Below are 12,848 nucleotides of genomic sequence, written 5' to 3'. Positions count from 1 at the left end.
GTAGACACTGATTTCAGCATCGGCTAAAATAGAGGCAGATCCCCACCCAAATTTGGTTCTGCACTCTCATCACTATATAAAATGCATGTTTCTCTTGATACAGTGGTCACATTATGTATTAACACATGTCTGCATATACTCCCTTTTTCTTGTTCATTTCAACTGTTTGAAAAACCATCTATCTAACATTATGCTCATCCACGTTTGGCATACCCTTAACCCCAGACCTTTGTAACTTTTAGAATTGGGTTGCTGTGTCATATAATAGTTTATACTTTGATTTTATTTGCGGTGGTTCCACTCTTTTATTTTGGGGACCTACATCTTTTTATGTGGAGTCTTATTCTTCAAGAGACTTTCTGGCAGCCATAGAAACTGAAAGGGTCTCCCATTTTTTACCATGCCATGTACCAAGATCTACTGTTTTAACCTGTGTAATTTAATCTCATTATTAGACCTTTATGCAGTTATGTGTTATGTATGTTTTTGTTTTTCTTTCCTTAAGAATTTTAGAATAAGTTTTGTTTACCTTTTTTACTGCAAACAATTTGGATAGGCATCATTATTTACTCTGAAGATGGGACACAGGTCACAAAACTGGATTGTGCTGTCCTTTTAGGAAATAAAAATTTTCAAATATAATGGATCTTATCATTGTTAATGATAAAATGCACTCAGTTCCGATGCGATCCACAGCAATTTGTACGCCACAGGCAATCACAGTCTTAGGGGATCATCTTGCTGAAGTACAAAGCTGTGTGTTACGGGACAGTGCCCTCTTCAGTGGTGACTCAGGTTTGCTTTGTCCCGCCGGGACAATTAGTATGTGGTACACCACAGTTGGGTAGTTGACTTCACCGACAACAACTCGTCTGTTTCCACAGTTGTATGCCTCTGTGGCTTGGCAGTACATCACAGCCTGGAGGGTACTGGCACATCGTGTCATGCCACATTTCATACAGGACTCTTGAGTCGATCGATAACCATGTGCCGTGGTGCCTGATATAATGACACACATTTTCCTTCCCGTCAAAGAATGAGGAAGGTGTCCAGTACATTTTGTGTAATTTTCTTTGCTTAGTACTGCTGTGTCAGTAAACCTCTAAGGAAGTGTTTTCAAACTGTAGGTTGCAACACCTAGCGTTCACACAATTTTGCTCGGGGATCCCAATAGTGACTTCAGTTTACTCACTTTAAATGTGCAACCAGAACGTGCAACATGTCTGAAAACATATGTTTCACGATGATCATCTGGTATAGTAAAAATGTCACAGAGATGTGGTCAGTTTTCGTGAAAGCACACTCACATGTGGTACTTACTTGTAGTAAAGAATATGAATACTTCAAATATGAACACGCTTGTGGCGGAGAGAAATGACGGGATGTCTATTGAACTCTTCAGACACCTGTGGAATGTAACTATGGCAGGTCACTAAGTCCTCTACAGACTCTGAAGAGTTCAGCTCTGAGAAGTTTGCAAAGAGAGGAGAAGGACTACATTAACTGTTGGGTGGCAATGGCAGTGTGGGGACAGTGTCTTGTGCAGTACTGATTTTGTATGCCGATCATATAGTATCGTAAAAATATCACATGCAACTCGAATATCTCGTGTAAGAGCATAATTAAAAGATGATCTCGTAGTTATGTGATACAAAAAGCTGCAACACATGCACCGCCCCCCCCCCCCCGCCCCCCGCCCCCCCCCCCCCCCCCCCCCGACACACACACACACACACACACACACACACACACACACACACACACACACACACACACACACACACACACAAAAACCTCACATGTAAGATTTTGCACCATGGTTCCTGTAATGCATTTCAGTAACTGTGCTTCAAATCAAACAACAGGTCGCTAGGCCTGGCAGCAGTGAGAAAAGGCTTTACAGCATTTTCTACTGAGCAGATCTAGGAATCTTGAGCTCACTCGAGATTGTTAGTGCACACAGTGTGTTCATGTTGTTTTTGAATTTTTATAGCTCTGTGACTTGATTGGGATTCCCAAGGAATCTTGCTTCTCATCTGGTTCATTTCTTTCGTGTTGTTAATTGTGATTGCTGTGAAGTGAATCGTTATTATGACAGTGCTTTATAAAAGAGATGGAAAAATATTTTCGAAAAACTAGTACAGTAATTTTCTCATGTTGTTGTTGTTGTGGTCTTCAGTCCTGAGACTGGTTTGATGCAGCTCTCCATGCTACTCTATCCTGTGCAAGCTTCTTCATACATCCTTCTGAATCTGCTTAGTGTATTCATCTCTCGGTCTCCCTCTATGATTTTTACCCTCCACGCTGCCCTCCAATACTAAATTGGTGATCCCTCGATGTCTCGGAACATGTCCTACCAACCGATCCCTTCTTCTAGTCAAGTGGTGCCACAAGCTCCTCTTCTCCCCAATTCTATTCAATACCTCCTCATTAGTTATGTGATCTACCCATCTAATCTTCAGCATTCTTCTGTAGCACCACATTTCGAAAGCTTCTATCCTGTGCAAGCTTCTTCATACATCCTTCTGAATCTGCTTAGTGTATTCATCTCTCGGTCTCCCTCTACAATTTTTACCCTCCACGCTGCCCTCCAATACTAAATTGGTGATCCCTCGATGTCTCGGAACATGTCCTACCAACCGATCCCTTCTTCTAGTCAAGTGGTGCCACAAGCTCCTCTTCTCCCCAATTCTATTCAATACATCCTCATTAGTTATGTGATCTACCCATCTAATCTTCAGCATTCTTCTGTAGCACCACATTTCGAAAGTTTCTATTCTCTTCTTGTCTAAGCTACTTATCGTCCACGTTTCACTTCCATACATGGCTACACTCCATACAAGTACTTTCAGAAATGACTTCCTGACATTTAAATCTATACTCGATGTTAACAAATTTCTCGTCTTCCTTGCCATTGCCAGTCTACATTTTATATCCTCTCAACTTCGACCATCATCAGTTATTTTGCTCCCCAAATAGCAAAACTCTCTTACTACTTTAAGTGTCTCATTTCCTAATCTAATTCCCTCAGCGTCACCCGACTTAATTCGACTACATTCCATTATCCTCATTTTGCTTTTGTTGATGTTCCTGCTCTTCCAAGTCCTTTGCTGTCTCTGACAGAATTACAATGTCATCGGCAAACCTCACAGTTTTTATTTCTTCTCCATGGATTTTAATACCTACTCCGAACTTTTCTTTTGTTTCCTTTATTGCTTGCTCAATATACAGATTGAATAACATCGGGGATAGGTTACAATCCTGTCTCACTCCCTTCCCAACCACTGTTTCCCTTTTGTGTCCCTCGACTCTTATAACTGCCATCTGCTTTCTGTACAAATTGTAAATAGTCTTTCGCTCTCTATATTTTACCCCTACCACCTAAAGAATTTGAAAGAGAGTATTCCAATCAACATTGTCAAAAGCTTTCTCTAAGTCTACAAATGCTAGAAATGTAGGTTTGCCTTTCCTTTATCTTCTAAGATAAGTCGTAGGGTCAGTATTGCCTTATGTGTTCCAATATTTTTACGGAATCCAATACCAGTTTTTCCATTTGTCTGTGAAGAATTCACGTTAGTGTTTTGCAGCCGTGACTTGTTAAACTGATAGTTCGGTAATTTTCACATCTGTCAACACCTGCTTTCTTTGGGATTGGGATTATTATATTGTTCTTGAAGTCTGAGGGTATTTCGCCTGTCTCATACATCTTGCTCACCAGATGGTAGAGTTTTGTCAGGACTGGCTCTCCCAAGGCTGTCAGTAGGTCTAATGGAATGTTGTCTACTCAGGGGGGCCTTGTTTCGACTCAGGTCTTTCAGTGCTCTGTCAAACTCTTCACGCAATATCATATCTCCCATTTCATCTTCACCTACATCCTTTTCTGTTTCCATAATATTGTCCTCAAGTACATCACCCTTGTATAGACCCTCTATATACTCCTTCCACCTTTCTGCTTTCCCTTCTTTGCTTAGAACTGGGTTTCCATCAAAGCTCTTGATATTCATGCAAGTGGTTCTCCTTTCTCCAAACGTCTATTTAATTTTCCTGTAGGCAGTATCTGTCTTACCCCTAGTGAGATAAGCCTCTACATCCTTACATTTGCCATCTAGCCATCCCTGCTTAGCCATTTTGCACTTCCTGTCGATCTCATTTTTGAGACGTTTGTATTCTTTTTTGCCTGCTTCATTTACTGCATTTTTATATTTTCTCCTTTCATCAATTAAATTCAATATTTCTTCTGTTACCCAAGGGTTTCTACTAGCCCTCGTCTTTTTCACAGTTAATTAAAAAGAAATGTCTATTTTTGAAACTCTGTGAAAGTAAATGGAACAACCAGTCCATTGCATGTCTGATTGGAGGGGGTTCCGTAGTACAAAAACTATAGACCTAAGAAAAGTGAAATTTATTTTTATTAGAATTACATAATTCCTTGTTTTAATAAATACACAGTGTTACCAATGAATAACTGCAAAACCTGAAACTTGTTTGCAGGAACAGATCAATAACTAAATGAACAGGATGCAGTAAGTAACTCTCAGAAATTCGAATACAGGTCTACTTCTTTACAAACTGGCTGTACAGTGTGATCTCGCTTAACGAGCATGATTCACTTCTGAGTCTTACCTGCAACACAAAACACTCGTGCGAAACATTTTTCTGTAGGAATTGACATAAAAATAGGATACTGCATTGCATTCCCAAAAAAAAACTAAAACACTTTATAAAATACTAAATTATTGTGTAATACTGTACATAACTTTTTTACCAGAAAATTGATGGCTAGTTGAGTGAAACATCTCTCTATGCATTGGTTAATGGGCAGCTCTATTGAATGTGTATTGGTTAACAACAACAAACCTAAAATGGAATTCCTAAGTAGGTATTTTGAGGCCATGAATTTACATGATTCTTCAAAGTTACGAGTGCTTGCAACGGTGTCACAGAGTATTTGCAGCATCATCAGGAAGGCCGGAGTGGAGGTACCGGAGAGAATAATTGCAACTTGAGGAGTGTCACCAACAGTACAGCTGAATACTGCATTGTTAGCGGCAATGCCATTTTTTGATGCCTCTAATGAACAGTGCAGAATGTCGTAAAACAGCAAATGACTTATTGCCTAACTATAGCAGCTGAAGAGCTCCATCTAGGTCATCAGGTGTTTTTTTGAAATGCTTACCGAAGACAAAAAAAGCCACTGAACAGACTAATTATGCAAAACATTGCCTTTTATAAAATTACATGCTCGTAATGTGAATCAATCTTTATGGGAGGTGCTTGTGAAGTGAGGTTTGACTGTACTTCTTTTATCTTGATAACAATACTGATGTAAACATTTTGTTATTTATTATTCTGCATTTTCTGTTATCTCACATTATTTCTATACAGCAGAGCATAAGTCATACCACGAATAGTAAAGTTAATAACAGTAATGGTGGTTCAGTGATTATACGCAGCACTTTATCAGCACAACTGCAGTTTGATGAATAATCACTGATGTTGTCTCATTTGTATTATTTAGAAACGTGCTTGGCACTTATAAGGATTTTATTGTTTTTAACACTTTCTAGTCATAGGGTGACACTAGCAATATCTGTCACAGTTTGCACTTAGCCAGATAAAAGGAAGAAGGGTTGGAGGTCCTACAGTGCCATGAAAATACAACAGTTTTAGTGAGAACGGTGTGCCTGTTTATTTATTAATAATTTGTCAGATTGTGGCTATATTTTTGAGATACAAATAACCACGTCATTTTGTAATTGAAACTTATTTCTCTTTGTAATTTTTATGTTCACTGTTGAAAAGAACTCTAATTCACGTAGGTAAGAAATGGCAAATGTCATTAATAATTTCAAAGCTTCCCTTGCTGTGGATATTCTTCTTTTCTCTTCATCTAGAGCACATCAATCTTTTGCGAACTAAATTCCATTTTAAGCATGCCACCAGCAGCACGCCTCGACATCTGTGTGAAAAAGGTGATTTTGATGTAGTGAACCAAAGTCTTCACAGATGATTCCAAACATTTGAGTTTGCAACATTTTATCTTTAATAGAGTTCACAATGTTCATCACCTTTTGAAGCACGTTGTTGAAATCAGGAGGTAAAACTAAAATGTGTAATTGCAGTTTTGGCAGTCCCTTTTGGTCCAGTTAAAATTTTGATAATGTTTTTACGTGGTGTGTATGCCCCAGGACAACCGGGAAATCCGGGGAAAATTACGAATTTTTTTCATCCAGCAGAACACTGAGAAGAACCTGGGAACTTTTTAGAATTCCATGTATTTTTTTTTGTTGTTTTACGTTTGAGTTATATTTTTATAATTTTGACTGGTAATAACTGATACTGTATCAAAGACTTTTACTTTAGCATACTACTTCAGCATAGTACTGCAGTAATAAAACAAATGAGAGAAAAACACCTATATAAAACTTAATTTGCAAAGAAAATGTGTTGTTTACAGCAACAAAACACAGTGTACAAACAAGTGTCTGCTGACAGCAAAATGTGTCTGAGGCCTTATGACGTAGGCTGTGCAGTACTTTGTAACAACAAACTGCTTTTGATGAATGTGATGTCACAACTGTTTACATTAGTTTTGTTTGATCTGTTACCAACAGGTTCATGCGCATGTGCAAAGCTGAAGTCGTGTATGAGCAGCACCTTCTCCTGCTTTTCATTGCTTGAAGTCTAGCTTTTAGATGTATAAGCAGTAGCTGCAAGCAGCCAAATGCCACCCGGAAAAATTTTTCTGGTGCGCCCAAGCTGCCAGATTCGCACATGTGCTGAGTGGTCAGAGTTGTACTGGGGAGTAGTCTCCATGTGACCTGCGCTTGTTTCATGATTTTGCTGTTCCCTTCTTTGTTTACAGCTTTCATGTCAGATGAAAATAAAACAGATGTCTGTGGCAGGGAGCTATCAAATGAATTAAAATACATGGAAGACTAAAATATGTTATTAGTTTCAGTTTTCTGATTTTATTTTATTTCCAGGTTATTGGCAGTTAAGCTTTTAATTGCTTTGCAGAACAATGCCATGACTTTTGTTGGTATGCTGAAGAAATTTGGCTTTCATTAATCTTTTCTGCAGAGACAGTCAATTCATTTGAAACTTACCAAAGTGTTTCATTTCACACTATTAGCTAGTTTTAAATGTTCCCTGAGCTTCAATTGCATGTTTTCATCTTCTGGCACGTATGGCATTATGCCATAATAAAGAACCAAACATCGGATAATACAGCAATAGTACTCCAAGAAAATTGGCTTATCAAAAACCACAATTAAAAGCTTTAGCAGAATTTTATATATCTGCCATCTGTGAAACACAATGTTTTTTGAACACAAGACATGTTTGTCAACACTTGGCTGGTACCTCCTCTGGGCTCGACAATATTTCTTAATTTGTGTTTTTACATCTTAAATTTACAGAAAACCATTCTTCAGTAAATTATAGACTGGCAGCATACCATGTCTTGTCATTGTAACCCCCCACAAGGCTAAGGCTTTATATTTACTCCAGGAGTAGAATATAAACTGCCAGTTATACAGTTTCTTGGTGTCAGAAGTAACTTTGTTAATTTTTATACAATTTGAAATAGTCAGGGAACACTTACTGTTCGTACTTATGGTGTATAAAACAACTGTGATTTTATTTTTGCAGACATTTTTACCACTTCTTACTAGCTTTTTTACAGTGCGGTATGGATGTACACTTGATTGGAATGTTAGGTATTGCAGAATATGATTAAAAAAAAAAAAAAAGAAAAGAAAAGAATTATATATTTTAAAGTTAAGACACAGCAAAATATTAGAGTACTTTGAGCTGTAGACTCAAGTTTTGAAATGAATATTGTGCCAAGGACTGCTTTCTAATTTTGCGTTACTTATGTGGATAGGGTATGATAAAAAAATCACACTAAGTGAAGTAACTCCTTGTGTCCCCTCCAAACAACATGCTGCACATGGTCGTATAATGCCCCACTTCGCATGAAATTCCAAACAAAAATCCAACGAAAGGTGTATGAGCAGAGCAGACACCTAGTAGAGGCTTCCTACATCATCATAGCTTTGAATCCACAGTAACACCAGTCTTTGGCTCTCTCTGGCAACTGCTCAAACCAACATATTCTTAACGGGTCATGGGAAAATATTGTGAATAATGGTTGGAGAAGCATTACTTTCAAAAATAATTTCCTTTTACACATGATTAATGATGTTATGTGTGAGAATGTTCTATGGTTTTCTTAAATCACAGGACATTTTACTCTCACTCAAAACTTAACACTTTGAGGACCAGACCAGACATTTATGTCATCATTTAAAATTTTACTGGCACATTTATGTTTGATAGATCTTAAAGAATAACACATTCAAAAGAAGACCAATATTATATGTGAAAGCTTAGCTTTTCTTGTAGCTGTACTATACTTCATTTAAACTTTTTCTATTTGTGTCTTTCCACTATTTAACAGTGATGTTGCTATTGGCTGACTACATCACTTGTCCTATGCTCTCGATGTCTGTTGTCATGTTCTGACAAGATAGTGATGTGAGCTATTATTGGCTGAGAAAAAGGCATCACAATCTTGAGTCCAGTGCTTTGGAAACTAACATGCTGTGTTTGGTAAAATTCGTACTTATACTTTCTTAATTCAGAAATACACAGCACATGTATTGTTACCAAAACATTATTTTTTTCCTGGGTTTCGCTTTCTAAAGTGCCAGTGTGTTCTAGACCAGTGTCTTTCAAAGGATTGATAAGTTTTAAAGTTCCAAGGGAAAGTATGCTGTCACATAACATGGAGAAAGTGTATTTTCAACCAAGAAAATGTGTATTTTCACCCGGGAAGAAGTGTATTTTTAATTGGAAAAAATGCTGGAATTTTTTTTATGTTGTTTACATATACAAGCTGTTTAAGTACTTGCTTTTCCTGCAGTTAGGGGCCGACTAATCTAAAAGTTCCCTTGTCTTCTTCAATATAAAATGAATAGTTACTGCTGTATCATCGTGTGCAGCAGCTTCCTGACTGTCGCATCCCATTTGCGACTGTTTCACTTTTGTCAGCTTCAATAATTTCCTCTTCCATATCAAAATCATCATCAAATTCATTGCTTTTCAACTCAGCTTCTGAAATTTCTGTTAGTATTCGTAGTATTTCTTTATGATTCCTAACAGTATACTTTTCCTCGAAAAAATATACCCACAAAATAACAAAATTATAATGTAAGTAAGAATAAATATTGAAAATATGTGTAACAAATCATAAGCATATAAAATTGAACAAATACTTGGCTAGGTGCATGATGGGAATTGCACCACAGAGGCTGCATTGAAATTGACTGTGTTGTTCTAAGCACACAATGGCAATATCTGGTTTCAAATGAGGTCATCCACATTCCATATATGATGAAGGTTGTATGCTACAATCTGTGAAAACCAGATGCAAGAATCAGTCATTGGACACTCGGAAAACAAAAATTTGGAGTTGAGTTTGTATGCCATGGTGTGACCATCGTAGAGTTCAATGAATAGTTGACCATGCACTGGATTGGTATGCACCTTCAGAACATTTCATGACGGGAGAGGTCCTCCATGGTATACTGTCTCTGCGAAGAAACTTCTAAAGAAACAGAGATACCGCTTAGCAGGAATAAAAGCATAGGACAGGAAATAGAGAGGCAGAAAGAAACTGAATGTAGCAAAGCAAAAGCAGAAATGCTTAACTCTGTTTTCAAATGTTCTTTTAAAAAGAACAACCCATGAGTTTTATCACAAATTAATTCTCATACCACTGAAGAAGGGCTGGTACCAAAAGATGAACACAAGGTGAAAACATTGGAGAAGGAATACCGACAAAAGAAACTCCAAGCAAAGAGAATTGTGAAAGAAGGAAATGAGAAGAGTTGGGAAATATTCACCCAGAAACTAGAGCAGGATGGAAAAGGGAACCAAAAACTGCTATATGGGTTATCGAAAAGTAAAAGATCTGATAGAGAAGACATAAAAGCGATTGAAACAGAGGATGGGGATATTATCAGGGACATGGAAGGTATCGGAGAATAGTTGAAGAATTATTTTGAAATCTTGCTGAATGGAGAAGGTGCACAAGAAAGTGACACTGAAATCATTGAATTAGAGGAAGAGCAGGATCCAATGTCTTGGTTAGAGACTGAGAATTCCCTGAAACAGATGAAAAGAGGGAAGGCGGCTGAAGTAGATGAGCTGACAGCAGATATGAGTAAAGCAGCAGGAATCCATGGAATACAATGTTTACACCGGGTGCTGGGGGTGATATGGAAAGAAAAAAAGTGCCAGATGAATGGAAAAAAGGAATCATTGTTCAAGAAAGGTAGTAGAAAGAAATGCACCAACTACTGAGGAATTACACTGTTATCACACTGCCTTTAAGATAATGGATAAGGTCATAGAAAAAAGATTGTGGAAAATTCTAGAACACCAATTAGAGGGACAACAGCATGGGTTCAGAAGTAATAGGGGAACAATAGATCTCATTTTCTCCCTCCATCAGTTAATTGGAGAAATTGTGGGAAAAAGGAAAGGACTTGATAGTAGTATTCATGGATTTGGAAAAAGCATGTGACAGTGTACCAAGGGATAAAATATGGGAATGCTTGAGAAAACATAATGTTCCTGATTCATTAATTAAAAAAGTCCAGATGCTGTATGATGGTTGTGAGTGCAGTGTACTAGTAGGAAGTGGCAGATCAAAATGGTTTAAGACAAAGAGAGGTGTTCAGCAAGGCAGTTTGCTCTCCCCTTTACTCTTTATTACATTTATGGACACAATCATGAAAAAAATCAAGGAAGAAGAAAATGAAGATTTCAACACTTTCGTTTTTGCTGATGACATTACCATTTGGGGAGAGACAGAAATGGAAGTTAAGAGGAGACTGGATTACTGGAACACAAAATTTAAAAAATTCAAGTTAACTGTGAGTTGGTACAAGACAGTGGCAATGAAGATGAGCAGGACACCCACACCTTGTCACATCATACTGGAGGGGGAGAAGTTTGAATGTGTGAAAAGCTTCAATTATCTGGGTAGCATCATATCACTTGATGGAAGTTCCAAACTAGAAGTCTTAAACAGAATAACAAAAGGATCTAGCTTCTTCCACCAAGTATGAAATCTAATCTGGGACAAGGAAGTCCCTCAAAGAGCCAAACAAACCCTGTATAAAACTTATCTCCTGCCAGTCATGATGTATAATCTAGGGGCCTGTGTCATAAATAAGAGAGAAGAGAGTCAAATACAAGCATGTGAAATGAAGTTCCTTCGGTCAGCTCTACAAAAAACTAGGAGAGACAGAGTCAGGAATGATTATGTAAGGAGAGACCTGCAGATGACATTGACTACAGAGGAGAGAATGAGTGCTTCGAAATTGAGGTGGTTCGGTCATGTGAAGCAAAGGCACCTGACTTGAACTCCACGCCAGTATTTGGAGATTGAGGTACCAGGAAGAAGACCAATTGGGTGGCCTAGAAAGAGATGGACACATCAGGTTAAGGAAGATCTCAAGAGGAGAGGAGTAACATGGGATGTAGTGGAGAGGGAAAGCTATACCAGGACAGAAACCAATGGATGCATATCATTCACAAAGTTCCTACCCGGCTCGCTGGAAGGAAATCTTGATGATGATGATGACCACTGAAGAGATGAATGAAACAGATATTAGTGTCAGTAGTGTTGAGAAACAGCTGAAATTGATAAAATTTAACAAAGCCATAGGGTCTGGTCGAATCCATGTCAGATTCTATCCCCAATTTGCAGATGAGTTAGCCCCTCAGTTAAATGTAATCTGTTATAGATAACTTGACCAAAAAAATCCATGCCCAGTAGATGGAAGAAAGCACAGGTCACAAGACTGGTAGCAGAAGCAAGCTACAAAAGTACTGTTCGGTATCCTTGACATTGATTTGCTGTGGAATCGTGGAACATGTTCTGAGCTCAAATATAATGAGGTATCTTGAACAAATTGACTTCCTCCCATACCAGCCAGCACAGATTCTGAAATTACTGGTCATGTGAAACCCAGCTTGCACTTTTCTCACATGACATCCTGAAAGCCGTGTACCAAGGCATTCAGGTAGATGCAGTAGTTCTTGTTTTTTGAGAAGCATTTGAGTTAGTACTGCACCTCCACTTATCATCAAAAGTACAGTTGCATGGTGTATTAGATAAAATTTGTGACTGAACTGAGGACTTTTTGCTAGGGAGGATGGAGCATGTTATCTTGGATGGAGAGTCACCATCAGATGTAGAAGTAACTTTAGGTGTGCCCCAGGGAAGTGTGTTGGAACCCTTGCTGTCTGTATTGTATATCAGTGACCTTGCAGACATTATTAATAGTCACCTCAGACTTTATGCAGATGAAGCAGTTAACTATAATGAAGTACTATCTTATAGAAACTGCATAAATATTTAGTCAGATCTTGATAAGATTTCAAAGTGGTTCAAAGATTGGAAACTTGCTTTAAATGTTCAGAGATGTAAAATAGTGCCCTTAACAAAATGAAAAAAAACATAGTATCTTATGACGAAAATCTCAATGAGTCACTGTTGGAATTAGCCAACTCATACAAATACCTGTGTGTAACGCTTTGTAGGTATATGAACTGGAATGATCACATAGGCCCAGTCATGCGTAAAGCAGGTGGTAGACTTTGGTTTATTTGTGGAATATTGGGCAGGTGCGATAGGTCTGCGAAGGTGATTGCTTACAGATCACTCATGTGACCATTCTAGAATATTGCTCAAATATGTAGGACTAACAGCGTATCTTGAACGTTTACAGAGTAGGGCAGCACAGATGGCCACAGGCATGTTTGACCTT

At 38.1% G+C, this 12,848-nt stretch overlaps 1 protein-coding gene across 2 annotated transcripts in view; it reads left to right on the top strand.

Annotated features, from left to right (window-relative positions):
* Positions 1–12,848, top strand: part of LOC126419189 (protein strawberry notch) — a 299,812-nt gene that overhangs the window by 94,560 nt on the left and 192,404 nt on the right. The window lies entirely within an intron of this gene.

This window comes from Schistocerca serialis, chromosome 9 (genome assembly GCF_023864345.2).
Source record: "Schistocerca serialis cubense isolate TAMUIC-IGC-003099 chromosome 9, iqSchSeri2.2, whole genome shotgun sequence".
Lineage (NCBI taxonomy): Eukaryota > Metazoa > Arthropoda > Insecta > Orthoptera > Acrididae > Schistocerca > Schistocerca serialis.
The sequence above is the reverse complement of the archived record's forward strand: the minus strand, read 5'-3'. Positions and strand labels throughout refer to the sequence as shown.